At 43.9% G+C, this 10,332-nt stretch overlaps 1 protein-coding gene across 1 annotated transcript in view; it reads right to left on the bottom strand.

Annotated features, from left to right (window-relative positions):
- Positions 1-2,702: 2,702 nt before the first annotated feature.
- LOC133341372 (ras-related protein Rab-4B) overlaps positions 2,703-10,332 on the bottom strand; it is a 31,799-nt gene continuing 24,169 nt past the window's right edge. Inside the window, exon 8 of the mRNA XM_061549925.1 lies at positions 2,703-10,172. The gene's annotated coding sequence lies outside the window, so the exon portion shown is untranslated. The remainder of the gene's footprint in view (positions 10,173-10,332) is intronic.

Genomic DNA, 10,332 nt, shown 5'->3' with positions numbered 1-10,332 from the left:
GCAGTGACCGTCGTTGTTCGATGACGATCCAAATCCACTGCGAGGATGACCGGAATTCACGTGATGGTTTATGCTCCTTGGAAAACCCCAGCAGTGCCCGACCTATTTATTTATCCCTGCCACTAGAACGTGGTCATGAAATCATCAGCCCAGGATTTCCAAAAAAAATGCAGAATCGGCAAACTTTCGTTTGAAAATTGGACACTTGTGACGTGTCAATTGTTGACCTTGACAAACATTGCATGGCAACATTGTCATTCCACTACTGGATAAGGGCCTGCCCACGCTGTGCACTTCGTGGGGGGGTCTGTTTGGTTATAACTTCACCACGCTGGTCAATGTGTGTATTGGTGAATTGCGATGCCCAGGACCGGTTTAGATGTCACTCGCCACCGCCGTTAACTGTGGCCGGGAATCGAACTCGGGTCGTTTTTTGACTCCCGAGTGCATTGTGCTTAACCACTGCACCACTGCTACCCTCTCTTCCTCCCCCAAGGGTATGCGTGGTTTCACGTGTAAGATGGGGTGGGGGGGGCATAGTTTCGGGAGCATGTAAGTACAGTGAAACTATAGCGTTTGCTGCACAACAATCGCCTCCCGCAGCAAACTACGAAACCTGAGTGCGTGTTGGTCGCCCATCCAAGCACTGTGTGACACGCTGTTGGGCTTTTGCGACCAATATCATCCACAATAAAGGTGTTTTTGGGTTAAATGTGTCGTTAAACCCGCCACCACCCGACAGCCAATTAGTAAGGTTTGTCACGTAAACAGAACATGCCAATTCGTCACTAGTACAGCACACCGGTGTGTTGGAGAGCAAAGCCACAACATTTACAATCCGAGTACGACGTTTCGCCAGTAATTACAACAAGCTTCATCAGGCGACAGCCAGATTTTCTGAAAAAATCCTCCTGTTTCCTTCATTAAACATCTAAGCACTATCCAGGTCCAGTCCCGATGAGCTTGCGAGGTGTCAGATTGGTCGAATTCTGGGCAATTTTGGTCACAGGGCTCTGGCAAAAACGCACGTGCAGAACTCAACGAGCTGCATTCGCACCTTGACTCGACGCCTACAATCCACTGCCTTGACAATGCACCCCATATTATTGGTTATGGGGGCATCGGCGCATTTTCACCAAAAGGAAATGTTTATGTCAGCTTATACGCAATAAATAAACTTAGAAATACTTATATTCTTGGTTCTTTCGGTAAAGTCACGTAGAAGGGAAATAATAAAATAATAAAAATCTCAATATTTTTTATTCTTTTATATTTTTCTTATTTTATTGTTTCCCTTCTACGTGACTTTACCGAAAGAACCAAGCATATGAATCCCTGCAGTCACGAAAGCTTTAAATAAAAATTTAGAAATACTTGGTTACGATTATATTCCAACTGATTGTCTTAAAACAAAGACATTTCCTTTTGAAACTTTTCAGTGAGCAGTGCATCACTCAATGTACAGTACTCCTGCATTGATTCAATACATCTCTTTAGCCACACAATGGGCACATTCTTTAAAGCCATGAAAAAAAGTCTAACAAGACAAGCTGAAATTGTTCAATCTCACCAGTCAGATATTTGGGAAAGTGGAAAAAAATCTAATGAAACGTTTTGTTTTTCTGTGCAGGCATTGGAGACCGATCTGAGGCTATTTACACAGTATAACTTGAGAAATCAATTTAATTACAAACGTCTGAAACCAGGATTCAAACCTAGGATTTCAGCAGCACAGGCTGAGTGCTAAATACTAAACTATATATTTTTTATTTTACCGGGTAAGACCCACTGAGCTATATAGATATTTTTAGAACCTGGCCATAAAAAGAAGTGGCTTGTGTGGAAATGTATAGCAGCAAAATACTCTAAATGTAAGTTGATTCTAAATATGGAGGTAAAAACCAGATGACCCGGAGAACAATCCACGCGACCGCGGGGAGAACATGCAAACGCCAAGTAGACAGATGTAGAGGAGTAGAAGAGGGTAGTGGCGTCATGTGCGCTGTCCGGTGCGATGGCGTCACGGGACGTGAGGTCATGCGCTCTGGACGGCGCACATGACGACACAGCTCCTCGAGTATAAAGGGGGGACCCTGTGACGTTAACGGGGTCGTAGCTGAAGAGTAGGGTCGGAGTAGGGGTGGAAACAGGGAGCGAAGGGCAAGAGGGTCGGGATAGGGGTTTAGCACAGCGTCAGGGCTGGACGTTGCTGTGCTCCTCAGTCGGCCGTGTTGGCTGATCCCACGGCCGGCGCAGAGGAGACGGCAAGGGGCAGTCGGCTGTGTCAGGACCCAGTGGCAGCTAGCCCGGGACCCCTAACCCCTGGGAAGTGATTCACCCCCCTGTAATCCCGATCCCTTAATAAACTTACGGCGAAAGCCCTTAACTCACCTCCGTCTCCGAGTGAGTCGTCCCCAAGTCTTCTACACAGGCATCAGGGTCGGGCTCGAACCCATGACCTCGTGTATACCAAGCAAGGTCGTTAACATATCGCCACCGCTCAGACCCCTGAGTCACATGGCTAACTTTCAGATTAACCTATCATCTAAGAGGCACGTCAACTGAATGGGATATCTACCAGATTTAAATACAATTTTTAATTTAGAGGAGCTAAAATTGTAAGTTCTTATTGAAGAAATATTTTGCACAATCACAAATGTTGCATATCAAAAAAGAAAACGGTTCTCGAACGATAACAAGAATAATCGTTAATGGCATCTTTATTTCATTTACGTACTTGTGAACAAAAAAAATGAAAAAAATGCTGATGCAGCAACTACAAAAAATCCCAATATACAAATCTGCACTAGGTAAGGGAGAGTGTGAAGTATCATTCATAAACAGGCGTGCATAACACAGTAGTAATAATAATAAACAGGACATCAACATTACATCATCTCAAGTAAATCTTTAAACACGTGGGAATTTGTCTTTAAGCTACGAGTGACTGTTGGTCTGAGTGGCCGTTGTGGGCAGTTATGCTAGTGGTTCATCTGCCTGTCACTTACAATACATATCGTACATTTTAAAAGCTCATGTTCACTCCAATGAGTTAGAATCCCAATCGAGCAGTGATAACTTCTGCAGAAGATCACCATCAAATAATGTACGTCAAGGCGCGAAGTGTTTCGGTTCCACTGCATGGACAGATTAAAACCCACCCACATTAAATTCCCAGAGAACATGTATGATACATTTCTCAGCAGGTAGAAAAAAAACAAAAACCATTTATGGAATACGTTGTGGCCCGCGATGGTATTTTAAAAGGCAAGTTCTCTTTCAGGACCTCAGCGTGCATTATTTGACAATTCTGTTTTCAATAAGTAATGAAGATGGCTTTGATTTGACCTAAATAATCCGACGTAAATCAACTAAACAATCTGAAATTCATAGGTGATACGCTCGGGTCATGGCTGGCCCTAACCCGTCAAAACGTATTTGCTAGAATAAAACAGATTGGTGTCCATGATGAGGCCACACTCGCTCTTTACTTTTTGCCTTGACATTTTTTTTTCTCTCTCCTGTCGGCAATAATTCCATTAAAAAACAAATACATGTGGAAAAAAAAAGCTTTTACGACCTGCAGCATTAAACATGTACTAAAGCATCGTCCCTTCAGCATAATTTTGTCAGGTCTGGCTCAACCGCTCGAGCCGAATGAGTCGAAGTTCGCAGGGTCAACAGTGCACACTTCGAATGCTGCAATCCAGCGGGTTCTCAATCCCAAGGGTTGCACCCTGCAGCCTTACAGGAAGGGATGCAAGCTGCGGCATGGCCCACTTTGCAGGCAATATACATTTTGAATGTGCACAGGGATGGGGAGGGAGAACCAGGGGTTTTAACCAATAAGAGAATAAACTTGACAATTGTTGCGACGACGGGAGGAGGAATGCCGATGACATCACATATGCAACAAAAAACTCCCAAAAAGCCAGGTGCTGCATGTTGTCAACATTAATAAGAGAAATACGAAGTTTTACACAATGACTCACATCCGCATTGCTCCTGCTGCTGCCGCGGCCACGGTTAATAAAGATGGTACAGCGATCCTTTTACAAACTGAACCAGAAAAAACCCAAATAACTTAAATGTTGAAGATGTATATCTTAGCTGTCTGACAAAAGTTTGAAACTTTAATGGGACTTTAACTTGACTTTCAAGGTTTCCACTGCAGCACTCAAAAGTGACATCACGATAGTGAAATATTAAGACGATAAAGCACAAAAACTGTGATGTACACCACGACCATGGCACCCTTGCAAGTGGCTCAAAATTGTTTTGTTTTCATAAAGAAGTTTCCTAATGAAGCTGCAAAATTCTCTAAGCAAGGGTAAGGATGTGCTTAAGTATCTGCAGGACAAGAGCTATTAATTTTTGGGGTAAAGTATGGTCAAATAAGCCCTCACAAACGACACTGCATGGGGGAAGGCCCTCAATCAGCAGTGAATTGACCAAACGACTGTACACATGCATGTACGATTTCAAATGAAACTGTATGGTCAGGATATGAATATCCTTACAATGTTGGCACCCTGTTACATCACTAACCAGCAGAGCCCTGAAGCTTATATCTGCGATCACGCATCCGGCATCTTCCCATTTTGTACAAGAACACTCTTTGGATGATCTGCGCGAGACCAGTGCTTGCTGACGTGTATATTTGACGTGTTTTACATTTATTTGTGTACCGACAGCCAGGCCGAATAAAATCATTTATAATGGATATTCCAAATAAGAAACATTTCACTTACACTGCAAGACATTTAAAAAATTGGCCACCATGGCAATCAACAAAGATTAAAATTCATCGCATTCACGAAAAATGTAACCCGATAAATCATGCCGTAAAAACAATGTATCTTGTTTTGTTATTAAATGGCCATCAACAAACATGGGTGTTCATGAGACCTAGTTAAAAGTCCTCATCTCTCATCAAATTTGGTTCCAACATCAACGTAAACATTCAGCAATCGCTCTACAGACTTCACAAACCTCGACACCGTTACAACTGCTGGCTGCTCCTGCCTCGTGTCGCGGATGGCAATGCGTTGGGATTGCCTCCGTCACAAGGCGCTGGTCAAGGTGGCAATAGCTTCATGTTGCCTACAATGGCCAAGACCTTAACTAACGGTGATCACCATTATCCCATACAAATAACACAACCGACCACGGGAATACCTATTTACACGTGGATATTCATTTCAATGGATGATACAACCGATGCCTGTGATATATGTATTCCTCAGGATAAACCAGGCATCAGGGTGATATCTGCGTTCCCGACAGCTAAAGAATCGCAATACACATCCGTAATCGCCAGCGCAGCTATCACAATGGCATTTTAACGCACAGCTTATTGATCACAAGTAGCAATTTATATTCTTTGGGTATTTCGGTAAAGTCACGTAGATAGGTTCAAAGGAAATAACAAAAAACTACGACGTTTCGATCGCAACAGAAGCGAGAACCTCTTACTGATGACGAACGCTTGTGTTGCGATCAAAACGTCGTAGTTTTTTGTTTTCTTTGAACCTATCTACGCGACTTTACCGAAAGACGTAAAGAATATGAATTTCTGCAGTCACGAAAGATTTAAGTAGCAATTTGTGAATGAATGCACACACCCCTTTCCTCAACTGCTCCATAAATTCAACAACTGGCCTGGCCTCACTGTAAATTGCTTCCGCTTTACTTTAACCCTCCAAAATTGTACCTTTTTGGTTAATGTGCCCATGTTATTTGTACGATTAATATGAAACGGATGTTTTTTATCTACTTGTGTGAAGTTATGTTAACGGCAATAAATGTAACAAAAACAGGGACATCTAAAATCTGGCAAGGTCATGTCGGCAAAGACAAAGGCAATGGAGAGGCCAGTCACAGAACACTAAAATATAACATTTAGCCACGTAAAGTTTCAACGCATTACATTCAGCATGGCAACAATAACAAAATATGGCTAATGCACTTCCAATTCAAACTCGCGCAGTGACAAAGACCGTGTACCAAAGATGAATTTACCGATAAGAGGCGCAGTGAGCTACATGCCGCCCACTACCGCCCCGTCCACTTGGAGGTTATGATGAATTGTCACAATTCAGGATCACAGTTCAAGATTTTTTTCAACAAAGGCGAATGTAGCAATGTTAAGTTAATGGCTGCAGCAACCACATGGGACCCCAATTACCTAGAAAATGATTCGTGAAAAAAGAAATTACAAACTAGATTATATGCCACATATCATGAACCTTTAAACCAATAATGATAAATGCATTACTACCATTGCTAAACTAACGTGTTCCATTCGGCGAGTTTGGACAAGGTTTACAGACATCAGTAGATGCCGCAGACTATACAATTTGCTACAGACTGCACCACTATTTCCTGGGTCAATGGTACAGCAATGTATATAGCTGATAGATGCTCTATCGTGGCTGCCAAGGTAACATGAACCAATTAAATACAACACATACAAATTGAAATGAATCGAGTCTCGCACGCAAGATTCAATGCATTTCTGGCGAGTGTAAAGACGGGTTACAAGCCAGTTGAGAAACTCGGTCGCATGCAACTCAAATCGTTTATACGTTGCCGTCTCTGCAACCAGAGGCGTTCACGTGTGAAGAGGCGATTAAGGTGTGCGATTCCCAGAGTGATTTAGTCATGTGACTGATCGCTCGGGCGCGGACCTGCCTGAAGAACCAATAGATGAAAAAAATGGGAAATTCCACCCTTCATTTTTTCGACCTCCTCACCCCGACCCAGAAATCAACAGCAGTCTCCCCACCTCATCCAAAGAAAAGTGGCAACGTGCTTAATACAATACGACAAAAAAATCACGTTAAGATCGATGCCTTCCTCCATCTGTGATTTTCCACGGGACCATGTATCTATGCGTTTCGTGTGTATCTCTTTGTAGCTAATAACCCATGGGAGACGTTCTCAGTTCACGTACTACACGGTGCAATTACTGCACCTCTGTGTTTTGTGCAAATAAAGAAAAAACATTAAACAAGCCGGCCTGATATTTGCTCACGGTGCTGCGTGGCTCATTCCATCGGTCTTCAAGGTTAATTCGCAACGTCTGCAAACACGACCCGCGGCAGCAGTTTGAGATGGGAGTGCATTGATACCGTTTTATTTTATTTTCAACCCCTCACCCCCCCAGAGGCTTTCCCCCATCGACACAGAAACTTGGGAGATACATTCAGTATATATGTGTGTTTGATACACACTCAAAACGGTTATATGGACGGGTCACAGACACGCGTTACATCGATTACGCTTATAAGCGCCGCCACGGGTGCACTCATGCCCACCCGGGAAAGCGGACGTTGCATTAAAGTACTGTCCTTTAAATATTATTTTTAAAAGCCTCCTCTTTTTTGTCCAACTCATATCCCCCCCCCACCCCCAAGAGAAAAGTGCTGACGCATTAACCGAGAGAGGCCAATGCGTGTACAAGACGACCTTGACTGCGCAACAAAACGTGGCCACTTGGGTCGTAACTTCTCAAGCGGAATGGGCGTTCCCGTGGAGAAAGGCGCCGAAGACGGGGATGATGCCGAGACTGCGAACACCGAAGCGCTTTCAACTATGGCGTGATGTTTTATTGCCATGCGAGTATCCTTACGCAGGACTATGCATCGAGAGACGGTTAACAAGGATGATGTCATCATTTTATATTTACTAATTTGCAACAATCCACGTATTCAGGTTTGCAGTTCAATTTAAGAATTCTTATTTCACAATTGTGTTGCACGTAAGCCCTCTCGTGACAGCATGGGTCATGTGAACCAGTTATGTACATATCTGAAGACAAAATAATCAGTTCCTCGGGGGGGGGGGGGGGGGGGTCAGAATACTGAGCCGGCAATGCTGAGAATCTAGCTTCAAAACCAGGTCCTCAGCAGTGATTAAACCAGGTTCGAATGTGAAGCGCATTGATGTCTCATGGCGATCGATAATGACAGAATGCAAGATTCTATTAAGTAAATGTTGTTTTTCACTTAATTTTGAAATATCGCAGCTCTAAGACTTTAAAAAATGTACTGCTTTGACTGTAATGTGATGGGAGAATTCATTGTGGGAAAAGATCTCAGAACAATTTCCATGATATCTCCTTCCATGGAGCATTCTCGAACACGGGGTGACGCACTCCTCTGCAAGATTGCGAACGGGACACTTCATCTCATGCCATGACGCCGGGGGAAAACAAAAATATATTCTGCACTATTCTACGCTTCCATCGGGAGTGTAAGAAAAGATTTAAATCTATAAATAAACCACATCGTTTCATGCCTTACCACTGTAAAATTATGGGTACGAGGGATCTGTTCACTGGATTTTCAACTGGTCAGAAAGGCAACATAAGTCGACGCAAAATTATGCTCAACTAAGCATTGGGGGTGGCACTCCCATTTACAACCCTGAGCCAAGGGTGCAAATGGCACATTCCTGTGGCAGGGGCAATTAAATACATAGGAAATCCCCCAAAATGACTTCCAACACAGTAGTATTTATTGTGGACCCCCCCAAGAGGGATCAAAAGCAAACGAGATTTGAACTCCACACCCTCTGTTCTAACGGCCGTGTGTGCTTGGCCGGATGGCTACAACAGCCACCACGTGCATAAAAAAAAACCCAATAACCTTCAAATCACAGCCAAGTTGGAAACACTCCTAATTCCAACTGAAACATACACTAAAGACAAGGTGCACAAAGTCTGCAAGCCCTGCAGCAAATTAATTTAAGGACGGCGGACATGGCAATAATACACTTCGCTACCCCTTGCACTCACACGAATAGAAACGGGAATGGAGAAAACCCCGCGTTTGTGCCACCGCCTTCACAAACTCACACGGCACCAATGGTCACCACTCCTTCGGTCTAAAAACATTCTTTTTTTTAAGACGGACTTGATGTAAAAAAACAAAAACAATTCGGAATTTGAAAAAAAAGGCGAAATAATGTATAATTTCATCATTGGCAACTTCGAGTTTTTGGTGCAAGATTCTAAATCTGGGGCACAGTCGATGTGACATGGATCGATCAGCACCCAGCACTTTTCTGTTGCGAAGGTGTAGGCGGCTGGGGAAGAGAGTGGCGGTATTGGCAGGCCGAGGAAGTGGCTACTGACGTGTCGCTACCATCAGCCATGGGAGAGGGTTCGGGACGACCACTTCGCCACGCGACCTCCCTGACTTCATCGGCCAAGTCTATCAATGCCTTCCTCTGCTGCTATACAGCGCACGCAACGCAACGGCATGCATCCCGGAGCGGATCGCAAATCCAAAATGCAATAAAAATAAAACCATCGAGAGGTTTTGCATTTCGATCTGTGCAGTAGCTCTCAAAAGAAAATGTGTTCGCCAATTCGGGCCTGCAGGCTTCTGAACAGAACCCAGCTAAATTTTGTTTTTTGGCGATGCTTTCAACAACAGGCGCCTAGCCACAGATACTTAGAAAGTCACATGCGGTGGGTGCGGTGTTGCCCCTTTGAGCAGTCACCACTGGCTTTCTTGCGCTGCGTTGACATCAAACCCACGGGTGGCGGAAGACTTCCACAGGCGTGGAAGAGACAGGACACGCGTTTCTGCCAACTCGGCTCCTTTTCGCCAAAAAAAGTGGACGGCAAAGGTGAAGGGCAGCGCCACTTCCCCGTCAGTGCGTTCATATTCCCAACATGGCGCTGCTCCCAACAATTGCATTGTGGGCACGCTCTCCGATTCGATTTGGCGAGAAAACAAATAACCTTTCGTTTTAGCCGAGGCACAACCACAGCCATAAAATAACAATAAAAAGTAAGAATATGAATAACTAAGGTGCAGCCAACTCAATCATCGGATCGACAGCCTGATCATTTTCAGCCGCACCAAAAGTGACAGTGGCATCAGGTTTTGATGGATGAGCCCTCGTGATCACATGGGGGGATTACTGAGGGAGCAGGGTTTTTCCGTGAGATGAAAGGAGTGGGAAAATGGGAGGCGTAGGGTTAGAGATTGGAAGTAATGAGTTCCAACGTCAAAGTCAAAAGGTCAGGAGTCAAGGTTTGGCCAGAGGGTTGATGCATACGCTGCACGGAGAGGGGGGGGGGGGGTCGCTGGAATGGAGCGACTCCTGGTCCTCGCCGTTTCCTGCAAGTCTCCGTAGCCGAGCACGGAATTCAAAAGCTTTGGGAACAAAACAAAATATGAATTAGGGTTGCATTTATTACTTATTTTAATCAAGTTATATTAACAGCAATGTCGGATTAAAATAGCACATTTTAATTATTTAAAATAAGTAAAAAATAATATATATTTAAGAGTGTGAACAAATGGGTTTTTTAAT

The sequence above is a fragment of the Lethenteron reissneri genome, chromosome 11 (assembly GCF_015708825.2).
Source record: "Lethenteron reissneri isolate LAM-NWPU_2019-01 chromosome 11, ASM1570882v1, whole genome shotgun sequence".
Lineage (NCBI taxonomy): Eukaryota > Metazoa > Chordata > Hyperoartia > Petromyzontiformes > Petromyzontidae > Lethenteron > Lethenteron reissneri.
The sequence above is the reverse complement of the archived record's forward strand: the minus strand, read 5'-3'. Positions and strand labels throughout refer to the sequence as shown.